General features: G+C 34.2%; 1 long non-coding RNA gene across 1 annotated transcript; it reads left to right on the top strand.

The window, feature by feature from the left end:
- Positions 1 to 5,559: 5,559 nt before the first annotated feature.
- On the top strand, positions 5,560 to 13,012 carry LOC149144359 (uncharacterized). The gene is made up of 5 exons (XR_016264527.1): positions 5,560 to 6,308; positions 6,477 to 6,535; positions 12,475 to 12,549; positions 12,635 to 12,717; positions 12,856 to 13,012. It is a non-coding gene; the product is annotated as an uncharacterized LOC149144359 (long non-coding RNA).
- Positions 13,013 to 14,428: the final 1,416 nt, after the last annotated feature.

Genomic DNA, 14,428 nt, shown 5'->3' with positions numbered 1-14,428 from the left:
AAAAGATCCGTAGATACCACACCAACAAGCAAAAATCAGAAGAGCCCCAATAACTCGGCCAAGGAAAATGGTACACCTAAAAAAACTTCTAATCAGCCCACTGATCCTACCCTAAGTACTTCTAAATCACCTAATCCTTCTATTTCTTCATCAAATACTTTAATAGTTTCTAATACCATTGAATACAACAGAGTGGAGGACATGAAAATGTCCAAAGAAAATATTTCCATGTATGAGGCTAGTAAATTAAAACAGTAGCAGAAGTTATTACTAAATGAGCTAAATGATGTGCCTGCATCTTCATTTCCATCAACTACTGTTACTTCTAAAGTATCAAAAGGAAAAAATAAACCACCTCATGTCCCCTCAGATAAATTGGATTCTTATGATGCAATCTTGATTAGAGACAAATCTAATTCTCATACTCCTGTTCTTTTTTTAATTTTTTAACAAAAATGTCCATAATCGTCTAGTAGATTCATATGCTTCTTCTAATATCATGCCTTAAATTAAATTTAACACCTCATAAATCTGTTGTGCAAATTGTTCAACCGGACATAACAAAAGTAAAAGTTTTGGGAGAAATGAATGATGTATTGATTAGATTATCTTCTAATTCAAAAAATATTTCAAATCATTGATACCTAGGTAGTTGATATCGTTGAACTTTATGGTCTCATCTTAAGCATGGATTGGTATAAAAAGTTACGTGGTTATTTCGCAACAGATTGGTTGCACCTTTGTCTCCCTTAAAACGGTAAACCAAATCAAATCAGAGTTGATAGGGAAAAACATATGAAGTACTTTGTGACTCATATAGATGAAGAGAATGAAGCTGTAACTTTTACCAATAACATTTTGGGGAATTACTCTTCAGAATCTTTCTTTGATAGTTTTCCTCCCCAATGTCTCTTATTCCGGTTGATTATGTTTCATGACAAATAGAAAAAATTTCACAAACAGACTCATCAAAGTGTATAAATATTTTAGAATATCATGTAAATAAGTTTGATGATTTATTTTGGACACTTTATTATGACGGATCAAAGTCCAATGATGGCACAAGAGCTGGTTGTATACTAGTTAACGTAAATGAGAGAAAACCATGCTTGCCTGCAAGTTAGAGTATGAATGCAGCAATAACATAAATTGCACAATCCCTCTGGGACAACCATCCTAGCAGCTAACATAAATTGCGCAAATCCACCTAAAATTTGCATAATCCTGGGAGACAATCACCTATTCCTCTCATAAATTAGGAAATCTCTCTGGGATAGCCATCTCTGCTCAACCCAGAAACTGCACAAATTTTTATCCCAAGCCCGCAGATCGATGCATGTGCCTTCAGGTTGACCAGTTCCCTCCGGGACTGAGTAAAACTGATTTGCATGCATGGACTATTTCTCCCAAGGCATCATGCAAAGGCATCCCTTGATTTAGGGGCCTATCTTTAGTAGTTGGAGGTTACATGCAAGGATCATTTCAGAAACCTCTCACCAAATGTCGCTCTTCCTAGATTTGTGGCATGCGCGTCACATCTTCGATTTTATCAAAACTCATGAACCAGACGCTACAGAGCTCTTTCTTCGCATTGACCTCGTAGCTCTGACATCCCACATTCCATCTAGGAGTCATTGGCACATTCAGCTCAGTTTTCTTGGGGTAAGCACGCTGTTCATGACTTGCGCTATGATTTTGTCTCTTTTTGTGTTTCGCTTTGTGTGAGTCCTGTCTGTTTAATTTCAATGAGCACTTGTTGTTGTTTACATGCACACTAGCTTGTACTAGCATCATTTCAATTTTCGTTAACATCTCACTGCTGTTGCATGGATGAAACTGTTTTTGCACGGACCGTCGTCATTGTGGCGACTCGTTTCACACACTTACATGATTTCTCGTTTCCTGAATCCTGCACTTGTTGTTTGCATGAATGATCATTCACTCTTGTTTGCACTCATCTCGTCATGCATTCACACGTCTCACGTTTTCATTTGCCCGTCAGCCGAACTGGGCTGTCTTGGCTCGGATTGTGCCTTGTTCGGCTAGAACTGCGTATTTTCGGAAGCGAAGGCTCTGCCTTCCCTCTAGAAATTGTGCAAGTCTAGCCAGGCACTGACGTCCAGGCTTGTACTACACAATTCTTGGAGGCAGTGTCCCGTTGGCCCTAGAAACTACACAATGAAGTTTGCTGGTTGCATGTCACCACTGACTGAAATTGCGGATTGCACAATTTCAGTCCTCAGTAGGCCAGGCTGGACTGTGCATTGCGCAGTTCCAGCAGTCAGTCAGCCTCCTGACAACCCAGACTATGCCTTGTGCAGTTTTGGCATTCCGTCTCCCAACCTCCTGGCGGAAATTGCGTGACCTTCATGATCAGTCACACAGGTATGTTGCAAATCAATCCTCAAGTTCATTTTGGTTTTCGACTGACCTATTGCTTGCCATGAGTGTTTCCATGTCTCCAGGTATCATAGGTGTTCATTTGCCTCTCAGCAGCACAGGTACAATGGTTTCCAAGAGAGCAGAGTCGAAGACACCGTTCAGAGCACACTTGGGGATGTAGTCGATCAAGTGTTTATGAACTTTCCTACCCATGAAAACATCAAGTTGTTCGTAGACAAGGACATCAAGATATGACGAGAACAATATCATAGGAAGAAACACCATGAACAACAGCTGAAGACAACATACTGATCCAACGAACGCAAGAGGAAGGTTGTTGACAACACAGAGGTGAAACAAAGTTGCAAGCTCAAGCATATCCACTTGTGATGAAAGCAACTTCAGAGACTCAGGTTATGAGTTGACGACACGAGATGGAGATCATACGAAGGAAGAGAACATAACATAGAAGGAGTTGCATGTGCTGAAGCAGCAACTCAAGGAAGAAAATGAGTTGCATAGACAAGAGAATGAGTTGCAACAGGAATAGGTACAACAGGGTGTTTTGGAGAATTTGGTATCTACGGATAAATACTAATTCCCTGGATAAGTAGCTGTATATAGAACAATACTTTAAAGTGTTTTAGACTTTTCCTATAAGCAATAGATAAGATTAGAAGATAAGAAAACCTAACTAGATCCGACCAATCTTCTCCAATGGACTTAGCTCCTCCTCGATGGTTGCTTTGCGTTAAGACCAAAGCAACTTTGGTAACGCTGGTGACAGAACAATTGAAGCCTCATCTCCACTATTCGATAAAGGCTATAACGTTAACTTAACGAGAAGCAGGAAATTCGAACGAAATATTTTCTTATAAAATAATAAATAATTTTTAATTGCGATGAGCAAAAGCGTTTAATTTTTCACATTCTACATAATATTAACAAAGTTTTGTTATAAAATAATGATTAGACATTGTTTAAATTTAATAATGTTTCATACAACATATTTAGTGCACGAAATTTTTTGTTCATATCATAAATTATAAGCTGATTTTTTCTTATTTTAGATTAATTATAGATTAAAGAAAAAAGAAAAGAAAATCATTTTAACATTCACGAGGCTAAAGATAGTTTATGGGACGGATTGCTTTTTCATTTGGTTGATGTACTCTACCTTTTTTTTGTGAATTCTTACAATAATCATTCCCAGCTTATCGACAAATCCTTCGCTAAATAGATTATCCCAAGAGCTAGTTGTTAGAATATTTGGATAACTTTCCCTGTTGTATTTGAAGGCCTCACATATTAAAATGAAGTGCTTTTCTGTTTTCACTTTTCTGGAAGAACAAAAAATACAAACTTTTTCCTCCCACACTTCTTTTGGCCTTTTTCAACGCCCTATTTCACAGCGGAGTTGATGAGAATTAGTCCTTAACTGAGCAATAAGAATTTTGGCTCTCCAAGAAATATTGACCTTTATGTACATGCTTTTTGTTGATGATTATGAGTGAGATTAAACACTTCTATATAGTATTTTTTCTTTCTCCCTAGCTCCTTATCCCAAGTAAGCTTGTGGAAATTATCCATAATAAAAACTTTTATCTCTTTATTGTTTATGGGACACGTGTTCGAGCAAATACCCCATTTCCTAAACCATTTGTTATTTTGTTGCATCCAAGTCTTCTTTCTTTTGCATTGTTTAGAAGATGTTGTATTGATTTTTTGGTTGTGTTTTAATATATTATTTATATCATTCCATATTTGGTTTATTAAGAAGTTGAAAAGACTAGCTACTCAAACTTTTATGTTGAATCCATTACTTTTGTGCTATACTTGTACTTTACGGTTGAATGGAGTACTTTTGTGCTATACTTGTACTTTACGGTCGAATGGAGTACTTTTGTGCTATACTTGTTCATAGGTGAAACAATGTATCATCATATACATCTCATTTTCAACTTCTCTTTATACATATAGAGCACAGTGATTTTTCTTGATTAGAACCTAATTTGAGCTCACATAGTAAACATTCATATATATAGAGATTCTCTTTTAGAGTAATGGTTATTATGTGAATCTCCCATTAATAGAATCTCATCACAAAGATCTTGTTATGACTTCTCTAAAACTTTTTTAATCACTACATATCATAAATTATAGTGTTGATCGGAACTCTACATCTATTGAGGCTTGCTTCCAGGATTGGATGTTTGTAAACCACCAATTTCCTGCTCTACCTTTAGTAAACATTTATATGTATAGAGATTCTCTTTTCGAGGAATGGTTATTATGTAAATCTCCCATTAATAGAATCTCATCACAAAGATCTTGTTATGACTTCTCTAAAACTTTTTTAATCACTACATATCATAAATTATAGTGCTAATTTGGAACTCTACAGCTATTGAGGCTTGCTTACGGGATTGGATGTTTGTAAACCACCAATTTCGTGCTCTACATTTATTCATATTTTTTTCATGGAATTTGGAGATCCAAAAATGTTTATACTTTTGAAAATATATCATAGGGCATAATGTCAAAGAATGAAGGTGTGAGGACATCTAGGACTTTCTAGGCACATCAAACTCACTAATATTTGAGAGAGATTCCTAGTTAGTTTCTTTGATAGGGTGTCTTGTATGCAATTGTGTAGAACCTTGGTATACATTACACTTTACTTATCTTAAAATACAATTTATTTATATCTATAATTTGTTTTCCTTTATATATTTTATTCTCATAATATATTTGTTTTCATTTATATATTTTACAATGATAATATATAAAATACTATGAATTATCATAAACCTATACATTACCTTACTCTTAAAAAATAATATATATATCTATTATTTAAAATTAATATCAATTTTTTAATAAAATCCATAAAAATAATATTTTTAATGATTAATAAACTTATTATTATTATTTTTTATAACAAATAAACCACTCCAAACTATAAATAATAATAAAAACAGGTTACAAGTACATGGTGCACAGTTCAATGCACATAACCATATTTTAATTTCAACGGTCACATTGGTCTCTGTGCAGATCATATTTTAAATACACATTTTGATGTCAAAGGCGGCATTGGGCTCTGTGCGGATGCTAGCGGCGGATTTGAAAGAGGGAAAAACTTTCGAAATTCTTGAAATCCGATATATATTATCACAGTTACACGCTTGGCCGGCAGAGCAAGAAAGAGTGGAAGGCTAAAGATTGTAGAGTATCTGATAGATGGTAGCTGGTAGGCATTTGCTAGCCTGGCCGGCAGGAGCCAGAGTGGAGAATTTTGGCCTTTCATTTGCTACCTTGGCCGACAGAGCAAGAGTGGAGAGCAGAAGATCTGAGAGATGGTGGGCTTCTTATTTTTAGCTGGAGCTTGGCGGAGAAGGAGAAAGCAGAAGATTGGAGAGATGGTGGGCTTATTTTTCGCTGGAGCTTGGCGGAGAAGGAGATTGGTAGAACAAATTAGATAATAGAGCCTGACAGATTTTGGAATTTGTTGGGTTTAGACAGAAGAGCAGGACAGATTTTGCTGTTTGTTGCATTTTGATACTCTGTGTTTTCTTTTTTTCCTGGAGCATGGCCATGCTTAATTTCTGTCTGCATTTTCTTTTACTTTTTATCTATTTTGTTTCTGTTTATTTTCTTTTCCTGGTTGGTCTAGATTTGGGTTTGTTTGCTGTTTTTTTGGTTCTGGTGGTTGGTCTAGATTTGGGTTTGTTTGCTGTTTTTTTGGTTCTGGTGGTTGGTGTAGATTTGGGTTTGTTTGCTGTTCTTTTGCTTCTGGTTTGAGAGGTTGGAACTTGTTTGCTGGGTCAAAGAGCTAGGGCGATGTCGCAATGAGCAAAAGAGGGAGGGCGATGTTGCAATGAGCATAAGACGGGATGATTGATTTAATTGTGAAGACTGAGAAGGTAGGTACTGTTTTATCTATTTGGTATTTAAATTATCAGATTTAAATACATTATCAGATGACATAATTGTATTTCACTATCTCATGGATAGATTAGTGTTTTTACCAGAAGTTTTATCATATTTTTTTTTCTTTGGATTAACTTGTGCCGTTTTCTCTTGAGGTGCAGGTGAAGAACTATATGACCATCCTGGAAAACAGGGCTGCGGTGTATTTTTTAGATTACAGGTGAGATTAACGTTAACTTTTTGGTTTCTCTCCTATCTCATAAGATTAGGGATTAGATACATATGCACTATGGTTTTAGTTAAAAACTTCTTATTCCCAATTGCATTTGCATGTAAGGGTTGGGAAAGATTTTATAATCTTTGATGAGTTTGGTTCTTTTATGTTTCTGTCTTTAGGTTTTTTTTTGGTATTGTTTATGTCCTAATAGGTTTTAATTTTTGAGTATTGTTATCAAAGTTCAATAAATTGAGAGTGATTTAGTGTTAGCATAAAACCCTTGAATGTTCAAATCTAAATAAGGTTTCAGGTTTCCAGAAATTTCTTCTTAGAAATTGTTTTTAGAAGTTTATAATCTGTGATGTGTTTGGTTCTTCAATTTCTTTGGGGTTTTATTTGATAATCTGTGATGTGTTTCGTTCTTCAAATTCTTTGGGTTTTATTTTTTTGGTATTGTTTATTAGGTTTTATTTTTTGAATATTGTTTATGAAATTTCAACTTATTTGTGCTGATTTAGCATTATAGCATAAAACCCTCTAATAACCAAGTCTAAAAAAGATTTTGGGGTTTCCAGAGTCTTCTTCTTAGAAACCTTTTGTAGAAGTTCAATATGTAGAGGCGAGTAGTACAAATAATTCTGCATTCCCTGATCAGAACCACAATCTGTGATGTGTTTGGTTCTTCAATTTCTTTGGGTTTTATTTCATAATCTGTGATGTGTTTCGTTCTTCAAATTCTTTGGGTTTTGTTTTTTTGGTATTGTTTATTAGGTTTTATTTTTTGAATATTGTTTATGAAATTTCAACTTATTTGTGCTGATTCAGCATTAGCATAAAACCCTCTAATAACCAAGTCTAAAAAAGATTTTGGGGTTTCCAGAGTCGTCTTCTTAGAAACCTTTTGTAGAAGTTCAATATGTAGAGGCTAGTAGTACAATTCATTCTGCACAATATTCAATCCCTACATAAATGGTTTGGAAAAAGTTGAAAAGAAATGTACTTCTTACATTTTCCTTCCTATTCAGTCTACTACTGCAAACATTTCTGTAACCCAGGCCCATAAAAATGCCTTTCAGGTTTTTTCAATTTAAGAGAGTAATACACTAGCGTTTATGCTTTGCATTCCCTTGCATATTGATCTTAGAAGAATTACAAGTACATTCTTATCTATCTAATTCCATCCATATATGTTATGCCTTTAACAAGTTCCATTTATTAATTTTTCCCTACAGCAATGTGGTTGGGGTTCCCTCATAACTTACAAGGAAGTGCCAGGTTATCCATTGATGAGTTTGCTGAGGAATGGATAGTCTAAAGATTTAACCCTCCTAAAAGGTACAAAAATAGTGCAGAAAAACTTCACCAAAAGGAAACCACCCAAATATTCTCTCCCCCCTTCCTATGACAACCAACCATGGTTGGTGGATAACTCTTATCCCAACTCATAGTCCATCTCCTGCTAAAGTGGACAAAGAAAATGTAAAAATGTTCGCACTTTCTGAATATTTTTAATTGCACTATATAGTGTCTATATACCGTCATAACTTAGGAGCATTTAAACAGGGTCCCTTCACTGTGTTCAGTGTCTGTACAATTATAACATAGGAGCGTAATGTAGGTAAGTCCTAGGGTACATTCACTTGTTAGATTCCTTTAGTCTTTTCACTTCATTATAATTGATTTAAAAGGCATCTTTAAAACTGCTTTAGGAATGAGCCAGATTCCTTTAGTCTTCTGACTTTATTATAATTGATTTAAAATGCATCCTTAAAACTGCTTTAGGAATGAGCCAAATTCCTTTAGTCTTTTGACTTTATTATAATTGATTTAAAATGCATACTTAAAACTGCTTGAGGAATGAGCCAGTAAGGGACTTTCAAATCAGTAAGATAGAAATTCAATTAATTTAAAATTTATCCTTAAATATACTTTAGGAGTGAGCCTATAAGGGATTTTAAAGGTATGAGAAATCCACCAGTGAGGTAGATGAAATATGGAGCCAGAAATGAGCATGGATGTAAGAGGATGATGTTACCAGTAAGGTGCTGTAACACACCCTTGGGAATTTTTTTTTTTCTTAACCTATCTTATGAGGTATCTTGAGCCACCCTTGTGAACCTTTTTTTTCGTAACCCATCTTATGAGGTATCCTGAGCCAGTATTAGGAGCAGTCAAACCAAACTGTTGGTGTTGGTTATCTACTTTCTATCCCTTCTTCTGGGGTTTTCCCTTCAACTAAGCTAAATAAATGCAGAAAGTGGATGTCAATTAAAAGGATCTGCCCATGAAGCTATGAGCAAGAGGGGTATTCTGGATGGTGGGGAGGAAAAGGGTGCAAGAGCATCTGGCCAGTATTATGAGCAGTCAAACCAAACTGTTGGTGTTGGTTATCTACTTTCTATCCCTTCTTCTGGGGTTTTCCCTTCAACTAAGCTAAATAAATGCAGAAAGTGGATGTCAATTAAAAGGATCTGCCATGAAGCTATGAGCAAGAGGGGTATTCTGGATGGTGGGGAGGAAAAGGGTGCAAGAGCATCTGGCCAGTAAACATTCAGATGAACCTGGTCATTCTGGTTGGTTGGATGCCAATGGTGAGAAGATTTTAATTGACACGATCACCTATTGTGCACCCAATAATTAGGGATGGAGGGCTGACATATTGCTATTAACCAGAACAGACCCAATTCAGCATGTCTTGCAGCGTAGAATACACAGTTTATTGATGCGTGTGTCTATAATTTTCTGGAAGAAAGGCTTGATGACTTTATTAGCAGGCTTTTTATTTGATGACTCACACGATTAATCATAATCAAGTGTCTAGACTTTTTGGGCTGCTGTATGGCACACAATTCTCGTGACGTGTCTAGATTTTTCACAAAGAAAGGGTGTCAGGATTGCTCTATGAATAGCTTGCTGTGAGGACGAACAGTAAACTTTATCTATAACTTATATCTGGGGTACTTGGGGTTTCTATGTATACGTATATGGTATTGTTTGTTTTCTTAATCAGTGTAATCGGTTGTGTATCTTCCCTCTGATTTAAAATTGGTCACTTAGTGATCAGTCTGCGCTACTCAATGTCTTGATTTGATAATTGGTTGGTCACTTTGTTATCAGTCTCTAGCACTCAGTATTTTGATTTGATAATTGGTCATTTGCATAGTTTGTTACCATGTCCAAATAAGGTGTCTGTGCCGCGGTAGATATACCAATGCGTAGTTCTGATTCACAGTCTAGCTCCCATGAACAACCATTTGGATCCACTCGAGTTTAATTAGGGTAAAGTTTTTTCCCATTTGAAAACCATTGCAATTTACGGAGACTGAATTGCCATCTTCTTTCCAATCGAGAAGTCTTTCAAGTTTAGGGCAAGATTTAAGATGGTCAATCTCTGCTGCTGGTGGATCAAGAGGTTGCTACTTGTGCAATGCCTAAATCCCCTTATTTATCAGGACTTTGATTGAATAGCTTGCATGAGAAGTTCCAGATCCTTGGAATGTCCTAGTACCACTGGAATGTCAACTTTTGACCAACAGCAGATGAGGATTGGCATTCTTCTATCTCCGCCTTGTTAAAATATGGATTTCGGTACTAGATATGTGCAATTCTTATAAAAAAATCAGATTGCCTGGAAATGCATACCCATTGTCCTCCTCCTAGGTTTTTTTGGAGTTTTGTAGCCTATCAGCTGCCCTCTCATCTTTTGCACATACAGCTAATAATTTTTTTTCTATCCCAGTTCTACGATAGATAGCATATATAAGAAATGAATACTTCAAAGTTTCATGCTCTTCCAATTTTGAGGTGTTGTCCGGATAAATATTGCTTGAATTTTTCGACAACATGCATAAGGGTCAATATTTCGGATTTCCTTATCATAGATGCATAAAAGCTTCTCTTTGTGAATCAATTTCTACTTTGAAAAGCAATAGGCTACTGATTTTGCCTGACCAGTGTTCATGTCAGTGCTCAAGGCATCATATTTCACTTCAAAAGTCTGTGAGAGCCAGCCTTCTGTTACAAGTATTTGGCAGATGCCTGCTTGCGTTGGTACAGTTTGCCATGTACAGTGATTTTTTTGTTTTTTTTAATAGTCACAGTAATTCTTTGGATTTGCTTCATTTATCTATTTAGTCCAACAAACCTTTTGAAGAATGAGTTACAAGAAATGCAATGTGGTGAGTGAGGACCTTCAGATATTCAGTCTGACCCTCGCTAAACCTAGCTGTTGCAGTACTGGATAGACAAACTTAAGTTACTTAATGAAGTCATTTAGTTTCACCTTCTGTTACAAGTACTTGACAGATGCCTGCTTGAGTGTTGCAGTTTGCCATGTAGAGTGAACTTTCCTTTTGCCATAGTAGTTCCTTGGAATGCCTACATTTATCTAATTAGTTTAACAAACCTTTTGAAGAATTGATTACAGAAAAATGCAATGTGGTGAGTGTGGACGGAACATGCAACCTTTAGATATTCAGTCTGATGCTCTCCAAATGTAGGTGTCACACTACTGGATAGACAAACTTAAGTTGTTAATGAAGTCATTTAGTTTCACCTTCTGTTACAAGTATTTGACAGATGCCTGCTTGAGTGTTACAGGAATGAACTTTTCTTTTGTCATAGTAATTCCCTGTATTGCTTTCATTTATCGATTTAGTGTTCAACAAACCTTTTAAAGAATGAATTACAAAAATACAATGGTGGTGAGTGTGGACCGAACATGCAACCTTCAGATCTTCAGTCTGATGCTCCCCAAACCGATCTGTCACACTACTGGATAGACAGGGGCTTTTACTAGACACAATCTGATACATGTCCAATAATTATTTTACTATTATTTCTCTCTCATCCTTAAGATACCTGTATGGGGAATATTCTACTCTTCCAGGAACCTGAAATATATCTTCAGTCTGATGCTCTCCAAACTGATATATCATAAGATGCCTGTAGGGGGAATATTCTATTGTTCAAGGCAACCCAAAAATATATTTCTATTGCTCTTGAAGGTAAATTGCAGATATCCTCTAATGCAAATTCACTATATTCATCCTGTATAATCAACAATGAATATATCTTTATCTTTTTTGAATGTTGTGTAGCTTTTCAAAGTAACAGATTAATCATGCATAAATAAGCTCTTCTGGACTTTGATAGATAGTTTGATCAAATATGGTACAGGTCAATTGATGTACCATATGTAAAACATACTGAATTGTACAATGGGTATGGTTCCCAACTGTACCGGTTCAGCAGAATTTATAATGGGTGTACATCGCTATTAATGCAAAAAAGACTCAATTGAGTAGTTTGTCTTACGCTGTAGGACAAAACAGATTTCAATTCAGTAGTTTGTCTTACGCTGTAGGGGCAAACGGACTCAATTCAGTAGTTTGTCTTGTGCTGTAGGGCAAACAGACTCAATTCAATTCAGTAGTTTGTCTTGTGCTGTAGGGCAAACAGACTCAATTCAGTGGTTTGTCTTGTGCTGTAGGCCCTCGATTGCTCTCCCATCAACTTACTGAGTTACTGAGGCCAGGCCAGGCAACTGTAGTGACTTGTGTGAGCCCAATGACCTCCCCTCAGAGCGTGGCACATGAATGTAATACATGTTTTAAATATATTTTGATATTCTGTGAGCGCAATGACCAATCAGAGAGTCTGGCACATGTTTTTTTAACGTAATTAATTTATTTTAATGTATTTTGTTATTTATTTTAAGCTAAGCTACCAAGTTGCTTAGCTTGATTGAATCAGTCAATCTTGAAGTGCGTTAATGGCTCCTAAATTATCTTCCAGGAAGGAATTATATCTCTGTGAAATTTACAATGAACTAATTTTTATTCTTAATCAAATATGAAAAGGTATTTAATTTTTTTGTTTTTTTTTATTATCTAATGGTATATTTGTAACCAAAAATTTATTTTTCCTATTTTATCGAACAGGCATAAAACAAGTGGACCGAGAGAGGGCTTTTGACAAGAAGTTATAAATGAGAATATGGAATTGCATATGAAATGGTGAGTAAAATTTTTATTAGTTACAACTATTATTTTAAAATAAAATTATTATTACAACTTTGAGGCTTCTTATTATATGAAACAGGTATTAAAAAAATAGATCAGAAGCGTTTCCACTCAAACCCAGATGGAGAGTGTTAGTAACAAAAAATTTTTATATATGAGAAGGTAAATGGAATTGTTTTGCAATTTCATACTCCATGTTTAATGGACTAATTTTGATTTGGTCTTAAAAAAATATTTAATTGTTTGTTATTGATTATCTTAAAATATTATCAAAATTATAATTTTTTTAATGGTATGCAGGGACCAAGAAGGTAGATGGAAAGAACAGGACCAAGAAGGGGAGTGCATTGGCAAAGGACCAGGAATCTTTGTAATTGTAAATTGTATTATTATTTTTGATGTACCACTCAAAAACAATACTTCAATAATAATCAGTTTTTTTTTGGAGAGGGGGTTGACCCCTTCTCCCAACCTTCCAAGATAGCATGGCCAAAGCTATCTTGGAGGAGTCTCATTGTCTTGGATAGTTGTCTTTTTCTTTTTTATTTTTTATTTTTATTTTTACAAGTTTTTTAATTTTAACATTTTATTTTAAGTTGTTTGGCAAACAATAATTTTATGATACAAGTCACTTAAAATATGATTTCTGATATAATGATTTTTTATTTTTAATGCTTTTATAAAAATTATTCAACTTTGTGTTTAAAAAAAATTGATTGAACATATTTACTTCTTTTTCACAGCATAGCCTTTTCTACCCACCAAAATGACTATAAAAATTAACTCACAAAATTACTCTCACATTACTCTCACAAAATTACTCTTCACATTACTCTCACATGAATACTTTATATACCAAGCACTTTGACATGAAAAATAACTCATAAAATTACATTTAAAATTTTGTTATTTAATAAAAATTTATATTTAAAATTTATACAATTAAAACCTTAAATTTTACCTGTGTTGTTGTGTTGTGTTGTGTTGTGTTGTGTTGTGTTGTGTGTGTGTTGTGTTGTGTTGTGTTGTGTCGTGATGTGTTGTGTTGTGTTGTGATATGTGATGTTGTGTTGTGTGTATATATATAATTATACACATTAACATTGTGTATTTTTCATTTTAAAATTATTGAGATTTAATGTTTCAGAATATCTGTACAACAATGTTATGTTATTTGGTTATGAGTATTTGAATACGAGTATTATGTTATTTGTATGAGTATCTTTACATTTTAAAACTGCATTTATACATTTATTTCACATGTTATTATTTCCTTAGCAACAAGTGGAGTATTAAAAATAACTTATAAATTTTAAAAGATAATAATGATTTTTATTTTAAAAAGGGTCTTTTTCACCATTTTCAAAAATAGGATGCTTGATGTTGGGAAGGAGTTGTATTTTAATTTTTAATAATTATTTTATGTAACTGTCTATTTTAGTTTTAATTTTAATTTTAATTTTCTAGTTTCACAAATAAGTTATATATTAATGATTTTTGACATGTATTTCATTTAATTAATTAATATAAGATTAGTTTTGTTTTAAGTTGGTGAACAAACTTTACATATTGCATGACAACTTTGATTTTAAATCTTTTGCATTATTCATATGGTTTTCATATAATACTTTATATAACTATCACAAATGATGTTTAAAATGTGATTTAACCAAAATTATATAACTATCTCAAATGATGTTTAAACTGTGATTTAACCAAAAATATTAATTGGAAAATTAAAAAGTGATACAAATAAGATTATAATTTAAATATTTATTATGTGATATTGTGTGTTTAAAATGTGATTTAACCAAAATTATATAACTATCTCAAATGATGTTTAAACTGTGATTTAACCAAAAATATTAATTGG

Source organism: Pinus tabuliformis, chromosome X, assembly GCF_031772625.1.
Source record: "Pinus tabuliformis cultivar Carrire ecotype Pingquan chromosome X, CPIR1, whole genome shotgun sequence".
NCBI classification, from domain to species: domain Eukaryota; kingdom Viridiplantae; phylum Streptophyta; class Pinopsida; order Pinales; family Pinaceae; genus Pinus; species Pinus tabuliformis.
Note: the sequence above shows the minus strand (reverse complement) of the source record. Positions and strands in the feature narration are given on the sequence as shown.